The sequence below is a fragment of the Etheostoma spectabile genome, chromosome 4 (genome assembly GCF_008692095.1).
Source record: "Etheostoma spectabile isolate EspeVRDwgs_2016 chromosome 4, UIUC_Espe_1.0, whole genome shotgun sequence".
NCBI lineage: Eukaryota > Metazoa > Chordata > Actinopteri > Perciformes > Percidae > Etheostoma > Etheostoma spectabile.
In genome coordinates this window covers 32,197,462-32,215,053 of record NC_045736.1, presented here as the reverse complement: position 1 = coordinate 32,215,053, position 17,592 = coordinate 32,197,462, and the positions used below count along the sequence as shown (strand labels likewise).

The 17,592-nt window shown below is 44.0% G+C and overlaps 1 long non-coding RNA gene across 1 annotated transcript in view; it reads left to right on the top strand.

The window, feature by feature from the left end:
• The window catches only part of LOC116687719 (uncharacterized), a 10,745-nt gene extending 8,982 nt beyond the window's left edge, over positions 1 to 1,763 (top strand). Inside the window, exon 3 of the long non-coding RNA XR_004331618.1 lies at positions 1,637 to 1,763. This is a non-coding gene — a long non-coding RNA (uncharacterized LOC116687719). The remainder of the gene's footprint in view (positions 1 to 1,636) is intronic.
• The last annotated feature ends 15,829 nt before the right edge of the window (positions 1,764 to 17,592 follow it).

The following is a 17,592-nucleotide window of genomic DNA, read 5'->3' as shown; positions in this document are numbered from 1 at the left end:
TGGGGTCACATTTGAGCATTTAAAAATTTGAAAAACTTAAAAGTAACGCATTGGTAACTTTCTGAAGTAACTAGTTAGGGCCTGTGGGCTGACAGCTCCTTCTTCATTGGTGATGCTTTGGAACGTCCCCTATGTGTAAGCCACGCCCACTTTCATGACTGTTGACCCATTTAAGGTATAGTCTTGTGTGAGGTATCAATGAACCCAGCAGAAACTGACGCGCCCCCTATGATTTTGCCACGCCCCCTTTGACAGATCATGACCTGTATGACGTAGAGTCTTGTGTGAGGTATCATGGAACAGACTCGCCTTCAGTTTTAACTGAAGCAATGCAATTAAGTGAAAATCTACACTCGTTCAATGGTAAAATCTAGCAATGCACACGTAACATTTGCACACAGACCGTGCACGTAAACACACACAAACACGTACAGCCCTTTCTCTGCTAATTTCTGACCTTTTGTTTGCCAATACAAAGCCCTGGCTGCTTCATTATTTATACAAATGCTGATAATGATCAGTAATTGTTGTTACCCTGCACCCAAGAGCCTAATGCTAATCAGCCAGGCACAGGCTAATGAGGCTAAGACAGTCCCACCAGTAAACAATGTGTTGATGTAAGAGAACCCCCCCCCCCCCCCCCCCCCCCCCCCCCCCCCCCCCCAAACCACAGCAGTCATCAGAGTTCAGTCCCACTGTTTATTTCCTGCAAGTTGTAAAGTTTATAAAGGTCACTCATGGAAACTAACTGGCATGCAATGTGATAAAATATATCTCAACCATTCTGTTTATGTCTTTATTCTTGTCCCCAAAAGTCTTTCAAAACCAAACAGACACAAATTGCCTCTCATATTGTCTTCATTTATTCATTTATTCATATTTACTCTGCAATAATACCACTCTACTTGTCGTTGCTCACAGCTCTTTGCCTTTTCAGCATTTCGGTCTCGTGGGAATACCTTTTTGGATATGCCGATGCATCGTGGATGTTTACAGTGTTTTACTGAAGCTCAACCTGCCAAATGGATTCTATCAACTCACAAGTAGGAATAGATTTCCCACAGAGAACATAGAGAGAGAGGTATTAAAGAGTAACTCAACATCTTGTCTGAAATCCAGCGGTTAAAGTTATTGCCTTGTTGCAGAGAAGCGTACTGAGGGTGTGGGCGGTATTGTGCAGATTTGATCATATATTGACGATTGAAGGGATGATTGCCATTTGTTTTTTTCCTATGCCGATAATAAAGTGATATAAACCAGAACCTCACTATCAGAACTGAGATTTTGTACAAATAATACCTAGAATCTCTGCCCTAGTGTTTATTTGGAGATGTTTCTGGTGGAGCGGCAATTCTCCCCGCTGAGCTCCGTTAATCAACACGAGTGACGAGTGAATTTTAAATCCTTAATGTTAATTACAAACCAGTTTGCCATCTCTTTTCCATTGATGTGACACCTGATCAGGCATGGATTGGCCATCTGGAGTACTGGGAAATTTCCCAGTGGGCCGATCTAACTGTGTGGGCTGCAGGTGCTGCAAGCCAGTCGAATGCTATTTTTTTTTATTTTTTTTATTTTTTTAATCGGCCCACAGAAAGAAGTGAGATCACATGGTTGGCCCACTTATGTGTCATAGCAACACTGGCCATTCACACCCTTGGTCATTGGCTGACCGGCCCACAGAGAGGAGAGAGATCACATGATTGGGCCACTGGTTTGTCTCTCATCTGAACACTGGCCAATCATAGCCTACTATTGCCCACTGCCATCGAGACAAAGTGCATTTATGTCCTACCCCCACAAAGTGCCTGTAGCCATCCACTAATCATGTCAAACAATTATTTCACTACCCTTTGTCTACCAGAGAGGACTTGTTAGCTGTTAGTAGTTAATTTCAACAACAACAAAAGAATTTGAATGATTTATTGCGATTTGCAAAATAAACAAATTCTCAGTGAAAAACAATGTCCCTCTCCCTGGTCTATAGCATAGAAAACATACACGCTGTAGCAGCGTTTCCTTTGATGTTTGTGATTAAACTTGTGAATATTCAAAATGTCTTCTCTGTGTGAACAGATTATTTTGTTTAATATTTATTAAATCTATTAAACAATTGCGTAAGGGAAATAAGATAGCTTGGTAAGGTAGTCAGAGTTTGGTTAAAGGTCCCATGACCTGGTGCTCTTTGGATGCTTTTATATAGACCTTAATGGTCCCTAATACTGTATCTGAGGTCTCTTTATATAGACCTTAGTGGTCCCCTAATACTGTATCTGAAGTCTTTTATATAGCCTTATGGTCCATATACTGATCTGAAGTCTCTTTAATAGACCTTAGTGGTCCCTAATACTGGATCTGAAGCTCTTTATATAGACCTTGTGTCCCTAATCTGTATCTGGTCTCTTATATACCTTAGTGGTCCCTATACTGTATCTGAAGTCTTTTATATAGACCTTAGTGTCCCTAATACTGTATCTGAAGTCTCTTTATTAGACCTTAGTGGTGTCCCTAATACTGTATCTGAAGTCTCTTTATATAGACCTTAGTGGTCCCTAAACTGTACTGAAGTCTCTTTACAAGGACCTTAGTGTTCCACTAATACTGTATCTGAAGTCTCTTTATATAGACCTTAGTGGTCCCTAATACTGTGTCCTTGCACGTCCCTGGGTAAAACTTTTGCTTTTGTCAAAGAAATCTTGTGGTTTTGATGAGAGTATAACTTTTTTTTAGGTAGGTTCTTTTTTAGGAGTCTAAAACACTTTTAGCTGCTGCCCCCCCGTCCACAGCAGTACACTGCTTTGCGTTCATGCCAATACTCCGTGCTGTTTCTTCAAACTGGGGGAGTATGGAAAAGTACCTCATACAACCCCATTTCCAAAATTGGGAACCATCTCTAACTTTAAATAAGATTTATTCCTTTACGTGTAGGCTGCCAGTGTTCAAATTGTTTCCACCTCTAAACATCCAGAAGCCACAGGATACGCTAACACCTGTGCTCTCTTTGTATTTGTGTGCTGTGTTCAGGTACATGAATCTGGATGAGTACTAAAGTGTGTGTGTGTGTGTGTGCGTGTGTGTGTTATAGTGATTTATTTCCTATTTAATCGGGTTTGGCAGAGCGGACTGAGCTCAAGCTCAGCGTCAAGGTGTATTTATGGTGGGTGTGTGTGTGTGTGTGTGTGTGTGTGTGTGTCTCAGAGAGAGTATTTATAGCTCTGGTCCAATCTGAGTTCCATCCAGCTGCAGTGAGGAGATAGTGGTTTCAAACACAACACAGAGCGCCTATACCAATATATTTCACAACCACACACACACGCACTAAGGTACAGACCAACAAGCACTCCCAAAATCCTGAACTGAAATACACAGATCATGTGACTGCAGCACAGTATAATTCCAGTACAGTACAATGCAATTTGGTGTGTAAGCCCTTTAATAAACATTGACTTGAATGAAGATTCAAATTAGTGTTGAGATTGTAGTTGTACATCTATCTGACAAAGTGAGACGTATCTGTGTGTATGTCTGCGCGTGTGTCCATGTTTGGTGGGAACTTACTTTTCTTCACTTTCCTGGAGCACAAGCGGTTAACGTCAGCTAAAAGGAACATCGCGACTGTTGTGTGGAATGAGGTCGGCAAAAACAAGGAGCTATGCTTTCCCGTGTCTATTGTTTCACTTAGAGAACACTCAATAAAAAGCCATTTGTCAACACTAAATATCACTATATAGTATTAAGTTGCTTTGAGTTGTGGCCTACATACATCACTTCTAAACGTCATGTCGGAGATTGTTCCTTCACAGCGCTGTGCAATGCAAGTAAATCTCAGAGCTGAACCGGGCAGACACACCAGTTTTCATCAGACTCCCCCTGGGTAAGTCTACTACTGACTCACTAAACACCAAAAACGTCACCGTCACCAAGATACCCCGCCAATCAAATCCCCGTTACTGTAGCCACGAAACCTCATCATCAACACCTCTGCTCACATGTTCAATTCATTGCCAATCATACAACAAGAGACAACCCTGTCTCTCTGTCTCTCTCTCTCTGTCTTTCTCACTCTGTGTCTCTCTCTGTCTCTCTGTCTCTCTCATATATATATTTTGCTGACACATTTCATTTTTGATTAATAAAGTTATAGCACCTTTGTTAAGTGGATTCCTTATATTCTAAAGAGCGCCTTTGTTCATTAGAAACCCAACTTTAGAAATTCCCTTCACACATCATTATTATCATCATTTATTATTATCTCTAATAATACATCTTCCTCCCAGAGCTCCATCTTTCTTTTCTCTTCACTCTCCCCTTTCTCTCCTTGCTCTATCACTCCCAATCTCACTGAGCGATGCTCGTCACAACTTTAGTGAAAAGTGACTAAAAATGCCATACAGTTAAAAAATGTTGAAATACAAAGAGAAATTCTAGAAATTACAGTAGAAAGGGCGCAGGTTGTAGTTGCTGCTGTATGAGTAGAGCTGTTATTGGCAGGTAGTGTATCATTTTGTATGAACTTGTTTCAGTTTAGAAGTTAATTGTGCTTGATAAATATCATGCATGGACGGTAGCTTAATTATTAAAATTAAAAAAATCAGAGAATAGTAACTTCATCCATTGTTTGATCTGCAAATGCTTTTTGATTTTTGACTATGTTTTCAGTTATAGGGTTGTATGGTTGCTTATTGATGAACAGTAGGTAGAAATCACTTTGGTAAGGGTATGGACGTTTCAAAAAGGCTAGAGGACCAGAAAAGCACTTTGCTTTGTCCTACTCCTTTTTTGACAAGACTATTCATTTCCTTTTCTTATTCTTGCTTTTTTCTTTAAAAGTGAAACACTTTGTGTCTGTATTTTAAGTTTTTTGCCAAAATAAACCCATTCATTCATTAAAGATCAAGCAAACATGTATAAGGTTGTTTTGTGTGTGTGTGTGAGTGTGAGTGTGAGTGTGAGTGTGTGTGTGTGTGTGTGTGTGCAGCCGTCATTCCTGATTAGCAGCCGTCGTCAGACTACAAGGTGTTGATGGCGCTTTACTCCTCCTCGTTAGCGGCTGATGCATTTCCCTCGTTAGCTGGCATCACAGCAGTGTGTGTGTGTGTGTGTGTGTGTGTGTGTGTGTGTGTGTGTGTGTGGTTAACTGGGTAATTTCAGCCGTGAGCCTGCAAGGCCTCTGAATCTGCGCACTGGCATTACCAGAGTCTCATGGATTAGAAATACCAAGGGGGGGGGGGGGGGGGTGTAAAAAAGGAAGGGAGTAAAAGGGGAAAGAGTGAGAGGGACTGGGGAGGAAAGGAAGATGAGTAAAGAAGGTTAATGACAGAGTAAGAGGGTTAAGGGACAAGGGGAGGGAGGGGGAGATAGAGAGAGAGAAGATAGAGAGAGAGAGAGATAGAGAGAGAGAGAGAGAGAGAGGAAGGTAAATTGGGATAACAGGAAGTGAAAGAGTGAGAATGGAGAAGGGGAATTAGGATGTACTGTATATGGATATTACCTGGCTATTATTTATCCAGGTACGTTGATTCAGAACAAATTCTCATTTGCATCGATGACCTGAAATTATACCAAATGTTTGAGTTAGAAAAGCAGAAATTCTTAATTATTTAGACTAAAATTAAAAGAAAGGATGTTGATGGATAATCACAGACTGGAATATGTCAACTTTTACTCAATACCATTTGAAAAACACAATTTGTTTTTCTTCAAATGCTATAAAACTGAATAAGACGCCCCAAAATTACCCATCAAAATAACCCCAAAGAGCATATATTTAACTGACAGGCGGCACAAGAAGGGGACAGTTAGGTTTAGGAAAAGATGGTGGTGGTGGGGTGAGGGTGGGGGTGGGGGGGTTATAGAACGTTTCAGTGATACGCGGGCAGGGCCTGAAGTTAACTTCTTTGGCCCCCAGTCAGGGTGACAGGTGAATTTTAAGCTCCACTAGCCACACAGGCTTTTTATCAGCCATCATGTTGTTATTTCCCCAACAAGGTAAAATATAGAAAATGCAGATGCACATGAACTGGTTAACCCTCATGTTGTCCTTGAGTTAAATTGACCCGTGTTCCTATATCAATGCTCTTTTTAATTCCCCAAAATAACATGATTGATTCCCCACAACGCTCTTTGCCAAGTACAAATCTCTACTTTCATTAATTTTGGGGCGTCTTATTCAATTTTATGGCATTTGAAAAACTATTGAAGTGGTTTTGAAATAGTATTGAGTAAAAGTTGACATATTCCAGTCTGTGATTATCATCAACATCCATTCCTTTAATTTTAGTCTCAATAATTCCTAATTTCTGCTTCTCTAACTCAAACATCAGGTAGAATTTCCCAAAAATGAGATTAAGTAATAGTGTTAAATGTCAAAAAGGGACAAAAAGGTAAAACAAAGTTGCAAAAATTGATAAAAAGCATCAACTAAAGTGTTGATTTTCATTTTGATGGGAACACAAGGGTTAAGAATACACATTTAAGTGCTGTCAAGTTAATAAAATCGATATAAGGAATGACTCTTAGAATATGTATTTGGAATCTTTTTATCTGTTCTGTCATGCTGTCAAGAATCAGCCCTCCATCCATCTTTGTCTCCGGGAGGTGAACGGAGGGAGGGAGAGGTTGAAAGGAAAGCCAGGGAAAGGAGATGAAGAGAGAAAAGGTGAGACGGAGGATTGATGAGGAGATGCGCTCTCCTGTCTTCCCTCTGTTTGTTCACGGGCCTGTAAAGGTCAGAGGCTACGCAGCGCTCCTTAAACTATCGGGAATTTAATGACGAACCGCGAAGATCCCTCGTTCCTAATTAACTCGCCGTCTCCCGTCATGAGCAGCACGACAGAAAACTTCATCTTTAAACTCTGTCCCACTCCCTGTCTCTCTCTCTCCTGCCCAAAAACCTCTCTCTCTCTCTCTCAGCTGGGTTCATTTCCTCTCTTAATATTCTCAATTTGCTCCCGTTGTTTGCTCATCTCGTGTCTTTCAGACCTCTTCCTTCTTGCATCAGCTCTTGTCATGTTTCACCGTCATTGCAGCCATACTTTCTTTTGAGCCCCCCCTTTGTTTCTGTCTCTCTCTCTCTCTGTTTCTCTCACTTCATATCAATGCATTTCTTTTCTGGGAGAAACACAAAGCTGGAGGTTTTTAAGCATTCTTTTTATTTCTCGGTTTTGCAGTCAACTTCTCAGTCAGCGCTTCTTCCCTATTGCTTCTGCTCAGGTTTGATCTGTGTTTCTTTCAAAGAGACTCAGAGAGGGGATGCATTGATATGTGTGTGTGTGTGTGTGTGTGTGTGTGTGTGTGTGTGTGTGTCTGCTTTCACGGCCATGTGTAATGTTGCACCTCTGGACTGTTAAGTTAATGTTTAAGCAGCAACACTCAGGGCATTACTGAGCTGAGAATCAAGAATTCTCAAGAATCTAATGATTTTTCTTGAAGGCATCACAGTCAAACACCTTTCATCCCGAAGCTGAACACCTTTTCAAATAACTGCAGCATGGCCATGCAGCCTCCAACCTCACAAACAGTTCATCTTTTAGAAAAACAAGATATAAATAAAACATACTGCATGTCGTATTTGATCATAAACAAATTAAAGATGACTACTTAAAAATCCATCAATTAGCTGCCCCTCATCCCAAGCAGTAACAGCAAAAAACAAAGAAAAAGAAAAGCAACATTAATAAAACTGTAAGAGCCTGTGAACTCTATCTTGTACCAAAGCCCAAAACAAGTGTCAACTGTAAAAGTGTAAAAGTGTCAAGTGCAATTTTAAAACCAACGCAGTCGTCAATTTCCACACCCATGGGCGTGCTGGTCTTCCAGGGAGGTGTTCAGGTGCATTCTGGGCGTGCTGGTCTTACAGGGAGGTGTGTTCAGGGATGCTGGGCGAGCGGGTCTTAAAAGGGAGGTGTGTTTTCAGGTGCATTCTGGTCGTGACCGGCGGGGACCTTAAAGGGAGGTGCTGTTGGCAAGGTGACATTCTCGGGAGTGACGTCTTGACGGGAGTGTGTGTTGTCCCGCTTGGCATTTGGGTGGGGTTGGTATACAGCGGATGGGTGGTCAGGTTGCATTCTGGGCCTGGCTGGTGTTAACAGGGAGGCTGTGTTCAGGTTGCATCCTGGGCTGTGGTCTTTCATGGAGGTGTGTTCAGGGCATATGGGTTTTTTTTGCCCGGTGTGGCTGTGGTCTTAAGGGGAATCGGAGTGGTCTGTGTCCAGGTTGCATTATGAGCGTAAATGGTTTTACAGGAGGTTGGTGTTCAGTGTGCTTAGGGAGTTGATTATATGAGTGTTGGCATGGGTCTTAAAGGGCAGTGGTCCAGGGTGCATTGCTGGGCTTGGTGGTTTACAGGGAGGTGTGTTCGGTATGTTGGGAGTGCTCCGGGCGTGCTGGTCTTAGCAGGGAGGTCGTGTTCAGGTGCATTCTGGTGCTGGAGGGGTTAACGGAGGAGGTTGGGGGGTGGAGGGAGTTCGTGAGCGGGGGGTGTTCAGGGAGGTTCAGGGCGGGGCGGGTCTTAAAGTGAGGTGTTTGTCCAGGTGCATTCGGGCTTTGTGGTGTGTCTCTTACGAGGGAGTGTTTTTCAGGTGCTTCTGGCGTTGTGGTGCTCTTAAGGAGGTGTCAGTGCTTCAGGGCTGGTGTCGGTGCCACAGGTAGGTGGTTCCAGGTGCTATGGCCCGGCGGTGTTACAGGGAGTGGTGTGCTTCGGGATGCGTCTCAGGCGGGCGGTCATTGGGCTGGGGTTACAGGGAGTTTTTCAGGTTGAGCATTCGCAGTTCGGGGTGCTGTGGTCTTACGGGACGTTGAGGTTGTGCATTTGGGTGGTGGTCTTACGCGGAGGTGTTGTGTCAGGTGCATTCTGGGTTGTGGTGTGTCTTACGACCACCACACGCCCGCGATGCACATGACCACAGGTTGTCAGGTGCTTTCGTGGCGGTGCTGGTCTTACAGGGAGGTTGTTTCATGTGTCGTCTGGGCGAGGCGGGGTTTTAGCAGGGTGGGTGTCCAGTGCATGTAACGGGCGCGTGCTGGTCTTACAGGTGAGGATCGTTGGTTTGGGAGTGTTTTCAGGTGCATTCCTGGGGTGTGAGGTGCGTGCTGGTTACAGGGAGTGTGTGGGTCAGGTGCTTATTCTGGGTGTGGTGGGCTTACAGGTGAGGTCTGGTCAGGTGGCAATTTCGGCCTGGTTGGTTGTTAAACCGGGAGGGTGGTGTGTTCAGGTGAACAGGTTGCTTGGTGTAAAGGTGGTCGTGTTACAGGTGAATAGTGGGTTTCAAGGTGGTTGTTCAGGTGCATTTGGGCATGCTGTCTTACAGGGATGTGTTGGTTGTTCAGGTGCATTCTGCGACCGGAGCGGGTGGGGGGGGGGGGGGGGGGGTGTCCATGGAAGGACTTAGGAGGTGTGTCCAGGTTGCATTCGGCGGGCGTGCTGGTCTTACAGGGAGGTGTGTACAGGTGCATTCTGGGTGTGGTGGTCTTACAGGGAGGTGTGGTACGGTACATTCTGGGCCTGCTGGTGTTACAGGGAGGTGTTTCAGGTGCATTCCAGGCGTGCTGGTCTTACAGGGAGTGGTGTCAGGTGCATTCTGGGTGTGGTGGTCTTACAGGAGGTGTGTTCAGGTGCATTCTGGGTGTGGTGGTCTTACAGGGAGGTGTGTCAGGTGCATTTGGGCGTGCGTTCTTACAGGGAGGTGTGTTCAGGTGCATTCGGGCGTGCTGGTCTTACAGGGAGGTGTGTACAGGTTTATTGGGCGTGCTGGTCTTACAGGGAGGTGTTCAGGTGCATTCTGGGTGTGGTGGTTTACAGGGAGGTGTGTTCAGGTGCATTCTGGGTTGTGGGTGTTATTACAGGTGAGGTTTGTTCAGTTGATTCAGGGCGTGTTCTGTGGGGTCTTACAGGGAGGTGTGTTTCAGGTGCATCTCGGACGTGCTGGTCTTACAGGGAGGTGTTGTTCAGGTGATTCTGGGGCGTGGGTCTACAGGGAGGTGTGTGCAGGGGTGGAATTGGGCGTGATGGGTCTTACAGGGAGGTGTGTCAGGTGCATTCCGGCGTGCTGGTCTTACAGGGAGGTGTGTCCAGGTGCATTCGGGTGCTGGTCTTACAGGGAGGTGGTTCAGGTGGCATTCTGGGGTGTGTGGGGTCTTACAGGGAGTGTGGTCAGGTGCATTCTGGGCCTGATGGTGTTACAGGGAGGTGTGTTCAGGTGCATTCTGGGCCTGCTGGTCTTACAGGGAGATGTGTTCAGGTGAATTCTGGGCGAGCTGGTCTTACAAGGAGGTGCGTTCAGGTGCATTCCGGGCATGCTGGTCTTACAGGGAGGTGTGTTCAGGGGAACTCTTGCCGTATCTTTCGGCAGCCGTAAAACCCAGGATTTTCATGCAGAAGATCGGAGATTGTGTCCCGCGTGTCACGTTTCCTAAACTCAAGCGTCACTTTCTTGTCGCGATAACATGCCAAACGGCGATAACACGGCAGGTGGCGTGTATGTTTACATCTGTTGTATAGAGCGTAGATTTACATGAGAAATTTTCAAAATGCATACACATAACTTGGCTTAAGAGAGTCGGCGTGTATGTTTACATGAAGTCATGATGTCATGTAGGAAATGGATTTCACCACGCAGACCAGCAATCCATAACTTATTGGCTCTGAATTAGCTGAGCTTATTGTGCGTCGCCGCTGCATTGGTAACTTTAGTCATGTTCGTTTTAACCATCATGTTGTCCTCGGGTCAAATTGGATCCGTTTTTGAAAGTTTTTCAAACACACAGAAAGAAAACGTCCAAAATATATTATGATAAAAATGTTGAGAAAAAAGGACCAAAACGTTGAGAAAAGCAACAGAAGCGATTTGTCATGGTTGATGGGAAGACAACACAGGGGTTAAACATTCGATGTGATAATATTAGCCGTTTGAAGTAAAATGTAAACCCGTTCTCCGCTCTGAAGCAGCGACGCAGCGGTGCTAGTGCACGTCTGTGTGTGGCTCATCCGAGGAGAGGCTACTTTTAAAATCTTTCTAGCTTTACAACATCACATACCCTGCCTTTAAGGTTAGATGCACATCCGGGATTGGCTTAAAATTAGTCACAAAAAAACTCTTTAACTCAAAATCTCTGGCTTTTTTAAACGGAATCACCAAAAATTCTGTGATCGGCCCACGGAAGAGATCCGTGAAATAAACACGGCCCCTTAAGTTATGAAAAAGGTTGTGGGTGGGCGGGACAACGGGGTAGTTTAGGAAAAGAACATGACAATTGGGTTTAGGAACCGTGACACACGGGACACGATCCCCGGTCTCCTGGGGGACAGTCCTGTGTTTTTTGACCCATCCAACCCCCCCCCCAGCCACCTCCCTACACCAATTTTCAGGCTTTCATTCAACAGTTGTCACTCTTTACACTACACCATCTTCTCAATGACTTAAATTGGCAATGTTGAAAGTTCCCTGGTTTCGTGCCACCACCATGCAATGCGCTGTCAACAGTTTGTGATTCTTGACTTTTGGGTTTCAAAGAGGACCTGACTGAAAGTTCTGCGATTGTTTTACCCCTCCACCCCCCCCCCCCCCCCCCCCGCCTTGTTTGCTCAATGAGTACCACAGCCGCGACAGGTTGCTCCTAGCAACCAACTTAGTCGCGACCCACGCGCTCATTTTCTGTTTCACCAGGGTCACTAAGAAAGGCTGAACCACTAGAAGCATATGTTACTAATTGGAAAATGGACAAAATAATGAACCCAAAATATCAAATTAGGTTCTGAAAAACTTCCTTTTGTGTGATATTGTGTCATATTTCTATCAGAATGAAGGTCATGGTGGCTGCTAAAAACAGGTTGAATTGAAAAATATTCTCATTTTACACTAACTGTGTTAGTGCCTTGCTCTTCTGCAGCTTCCTCAAGCTTTACAGGGCGTTGAACCCCCAACACTGTCACTATAGCGCCTCCATGTAACCAGCCAGCTCCTTGGCAACAGTTCCAGACTCATTATGCATAAGGACGTTTTGTTTTGGTTTTGTTTTTATGCAGCAACACCAGAACTTCTCATCCCAGTAAATCTGACATGTAAACAAAACCAGTTTTTTTGGTTTCATAACCGATTTTCTGAGGCAAAACAAAAGAGACAACAAAACTCTTTTAGCAGCGGGATTTTGTCTTCCCTGAGGGGGGGTACTTTGAACGGAGCTCAGATGAATTGGGTGAGCTTATGTTCTCATTAAAATAATTGGTAGAACAGCCAACTCACTCGCTCGCTGCTCAGACGAGTGATTTATCTAAAGGCTGTCAACACGACTGAAGAGGGGGCGAGGGAGTCTGCAGGGATGCACTAGCATGTGTGTGCATGTGTGTGCACATGTGTGTGTGTGTGTGTGTCTTTCGCACATAAGCATTTAGAGTGTACTGGATGTGGATGTTTTTTTTCTGTATATGTGCACTTCTGTGTCCATATCTGTGTATAAGATGTAGGTTTAATGTAATTAGATATGTATAAGCACATTTACTGTGTGTGTGTGTGTGTGTGTGTGTGTGTTCCCCATTCAAACCGAGCATCCAGCAGCTGAATGAGGTCACTGGTTTAATTCCCTTTTGTCTTTTTTAATATCTTCTCCATTTCTCACACTCATCACTCCTTCTCCTCTTTCATTCCCACCTGCATCATCACCTTCAAAAATGCCTCTTTTCTTTTTTTTTTTCTGCTGAGCCATATTGCATAAATGATAATCCCAACTCCCTACCACCATGTCATGTTTTTCTGCATACATGACATTGATTGAAACTGGGGAAAATCAGAAGCAGACCCCACTGCGTTCGTCATAACAGGACTGTGTGTGGGGGGAAAAGAAAATGACCTCAAATGAAGTAACGGTTGCTGGGAGCGTGTCCCAGTGTGTCAGCGATGGCAGTTGGATATGTGAGCTGAAACAAAGCTCACCTGCTGTACACTCCATGTCTGCAAGATAACCAAATGTACTCTAGGTAATAGGTAATTATATAGCTGTCTGCTTGCTGACACATGAAGGAAAAACGATGGAGAAAATCTATCAGGTAGACGGAAGTAAAAGAAGAAAAAAAAACAGGGACAGCCTAACACGAAAACGTGGGGAAAGGTATACAACAAATAAGAAAATAAGAGGAAATAAAGAGAGGTTTTAGAAAAACATCTGAGACAAGGTATGGTGTGAATGACGAATGACGGATCTTGCATTGCCAGACCTTCCTCCACAGCACTGCACAGGAGGGTCTGGCAAGACCACACAGTAGAGCATGGGAGAAAAACATGTTCTGTTTATTGACATCATTAATCAATCACAATGGTCTGGTGTGGCGTTTGGTCACCAACAGTGTTAAAGTTGGAACTGATAACGAGGACATTAACTGGAAGGATTAACGGCTGTATTTTCAGACTTTGATATTTGGTCATCCATGCACAGACATTTAGTTCTTCCCACTGTGTTCTGCTGTTATCTAATGGAGGATTTGATGCTATCCTGCATTCCATGGAGTTGGGCTATCGCCTTCTGTGCTCTGTAGCGGACAATGTGACGTTGAGACAGTGCTGATTCAATATTAAGAATGAAATTTCCAAAAACCTTTTCCATGACTGATCTTCAACTTCCTGCTGTCTTCCATTTTGATCTGTCCTTTTACTTCTCTTCTCTCTCCCTACACATACATTTCACTCCTTATCCCAACTCCCTCCACTCATCTTTATTCTTTCCTCATCACATCCGTAGAGAAAAAGGATCTTCGCCGAGCCAACAGCTGTGTCTTAAAAGCCTGACAACACCAGCAGGTATCTGTGTGTGTGTGTGTGCGTGTGTGCTAACGTCATGCTGAGCCGGTAAAGAAGTGAGGTTGCTTGTTATGCATACGTATCCGTCTTCAAAAACTAATCATCAATGCTGGCGTGACGGAACTAACGGCACAGCGGCAGGGACAGAAATAACAGCGACACTAAATGTTTGGCATCGCGTGGGTTCACCGGGCGGAGGTAAACTCAAAATACGCCATGAACAGTGTTCATCAACATATCGTTCCTCCTGTCACTCAGAGCCATGTAAAGAAAAAAAAAATGGCTTCAAATTATCACAGGTGAAGGTTGATACAGGTACACATGGAGTATGTATAAAGTGAAAAGTTAATCAAAATATACACAACAGGCGTGAGGCACAGCTGGGATAAGACTAGAGAAAAAAAGCAGAAAGTAATTAGGCAAAGTATAAAAAAGTATTAGATCCCCTGCTGAATTTGTATGTTTGCCCACTCAAAAAGAAATGATCAGTCTGTAATTTTAGTGGTAGATTTATTTGAACAGTGAGAGACAGATTAAGAAAATCCAGAAAAGCGCATGTCAAAAATGTTAGAAAATTGATTTGCGTTTTAATGAGGGAAATACGTATTTGACTCCCTTTCAATCAGAAAGATTTCTGGCTCCCAGGTGTGTGTTTTATACAGGTTACAAGCTGAGAGGAAGTAAAAAAGTGCTAATCATAACTAAAAAAAAATGGAATATATGGAACACAATGCAGGGGGCTTTCACATCAGGTGCACTTGACCCCAAAGTCCAGTTAGTTTGATTAGTGTGAGCACTGCATTCCGTACCCGGGCACAGTTGGTGGATCCGTGCCCGGGTCCAGGCTACAGTTCACGCGTTCATACGGTCTCAGTTTAACACTGATGCCTCTGTATCAAACAGCAGGACAGCGTGCCGCAGACAGACCTGGGTCCTGAGGGGGGCTGAGCGCTCCATGCCCTCCTCCGGCCGGCAGCAAAGCACCAAACATTCTTTTATGTAGCAACAACCCGGGCTTACATGAATATACTGTAAGTTTTATTCTTCAAAACACAAAGGTTTGATAAAGTGCATACGCAATATGGACACACACAAAACTAATTAAGACTATCAGCTCCCCAAAACTCCCTCTGTATTTCTCAGTATGGCTTCTGAATGCTCACAAGATTGTGGCGTCCAGCGACTTTCGAGCGCAGCACATCGAGCAAAGATAAATACTGTGATGGGAAAATTACATAGACAATGATTTCCACATAGGCAATGACTGCTTATCTGTGCTTATTCAGTTCTTTTACATTCGTAAAAGCAAATCTGTGTTTTAGGTTTAACCCCCACATTGTTTCTAAACATGTGTCTCCCTATTTCACCCTTGCCTCATAAACAACGTGTCTGCCTCCTACAACACCTCCTGTTTTAGGGCCCTCAGTCCCCAGGGACAGCAACTGGTGTGACTCTGTTTATCACCGGAATAAACAAATGGCGAAAAGATGCACGCGGTCAGGTTGGTCAGGTCAGGTTGCCCAAACTCTAGGTCAGAAACGGAACTAATCTATGGAAAAGATAAATCTCTTAACTTCTAAGGTAGAAACGACAGCGACAGCCATCTGTTGACGCAATAACCATAAGGACAGAGACAACGACTGGCTCCGTCAGGTCTGAAGAATGAGATGAAGTGTTTTGTTTGGAATCAAAGGGTTTTTTCCAAAACATGATAGGGCTTTCCTCAGGGGGCAGAAGAGGATATAAGGGTTTGTTCAGTGTTACACAGACACCAGAATGTGTGGTGTCACTTGTTTCTCTGTTTCATTGTGAACTGCCATTCTCGTCATTTTGTTTGATTGTTCTCTCGAGAAAATAATTAAACTCTTTCACCGAATATCCAAACTTTTAATCCAGTCTCTAGCCTGTGTTATTTTTGTTTCAACAAGGTCTCTCCTTCATTCACAAATTCCTCCCTCGCTGAACAGAAACTTCCACAACAATACCTAGTCTAAAGAGTCCTTCGTGGGTGGGGTTGAGGTGGTGCACCATCACCGAAGGCTTTCATCATGTTGATGTGCCGACCGTTTTGTTGTCATTACAAGAAACTATGCACTGCAGCTTTAATAGAAGCTATACATTTTAATATTGTACACACTGATTCTACCCTGGAAATCCAGAGTTCTCGCCAGAGCACAATTTGGATTTGTTCAGCGAGTTCCTCCGGCATCGAGTAATGCTGCTCATTAACTATGCCCTTGTAGCCAAGCTGCACCAATCACATCGGTGTATCTGTTATCAGCAGGCCAAAGGACAGTTGCACCAATCACATCGGTTTATCCGATATAGGCGTGGCCAGAGGCCAGCTGCACCAATATCATGTTTACACCAATTACTTTTTTTCCTCCATAAGAGTGACTTGACACTGTCATGACACACAAACCATAACCCTAACTTGTCATAAAACTTTTTCTTGCTCACAACCCTCCCCAGCAAAATCTTATATTGTGGTGCTCAGCAATGAGCTAGACTGTAATTAGTGAGTGCAGGGCAGTCATACTGTATCAAAGGCAATATTGGTGGAAAAAAAGGCAAAGCACTCTGAAGCTGAACATGTGGCAGGTAGAGTAAATCACAAAACAGGGGGAGCGATTCCACCTCAGGCTAAATATTTTAAGGCAGACATTCATCAATGTGAGCGATGGTGTTGGGACAGGATCTCGGCCAACTACAGCGGAGGATAGGACTAACTTGAAACCGACTGGAAGGTTAAGACTTTAATTATTTGATGATTGCATGTCAGCTTCTTGGAAATCACATCACACCTTGAAATATTCAGCCTGTCTTGCATCGAGATATTGAGAACTAAATCCATAGTGAGAACCACAATGGAAATAAGCTTTAATTGTCTTTTTTTATCCTCAAAGAAAAGGCAGTTCCACACCTTTACACAGGTTTGATGTTATCCGGAGACATCCAACTACAGCTGGTTACAGCTAGTTCAAAACGCTGCCGCTCGTCTCCTTACTGGAACTCGTAAGCGAGATCACATCACCCCTGTCCTTGCCTCTCTCCACTGGCTCCCAGTTACTTTTAGGATTGATTTTAAGATTTTATTGTTTGTTTTTAAAGCCCTCCATGGACTAGCTCCAGTCTACATAACTGATCTGTTGAAGCCACATGCTCCTTCAAGATCTTTAAGGTCTGCAAACCGGTCTCTTCTTGTTGCCCCTTAAACACGGCTGAAGAGTAGAGGGGATCGGGCTTTCTCAGCCGCAGCCTCGAGACTTTGGAATGAGCTGCCTCTACATGTCAGACTGGCCCCCGGCCTTCCGGTTTTTAAATCGCGACTTAAAACACATTTTTATTCCCTGGCTTTTAATCCAACATGAGAACTGTATGTGTTGTTTGTCTGTTGTTGTATTCTGTCTATTTATTGTTTCATGTCTATGTACAGCACTTTGGTCAACCTGGTTGTTTTTAAATGTGCTCTAGAAATAAAGTTTGATTGATTGATTGATTGATCCACCCATGCCCAGGCCTGCACCACTTGGAGACGCTGGAGATGCTAAGCCACGCGCCAAAGACAAACTCATACCTTACAGGTATTTTCCTCTGCACAACATCAGTGGCGAGTCTGTGGGACAACAGCGTGGCACAGGCTTGGTCTCGCATGGGAGCGGGAGGAATGATCCAGACACAGCAATAACAAACTTCCTGAATGGCCATCCCATCACCATTATAACGACCGCAAACAGGTCAATCCCAGGGTAGCCAAACACCGGAAACAGGCGTACCTTCAAACTGTCAATCACTCAAAAATAGT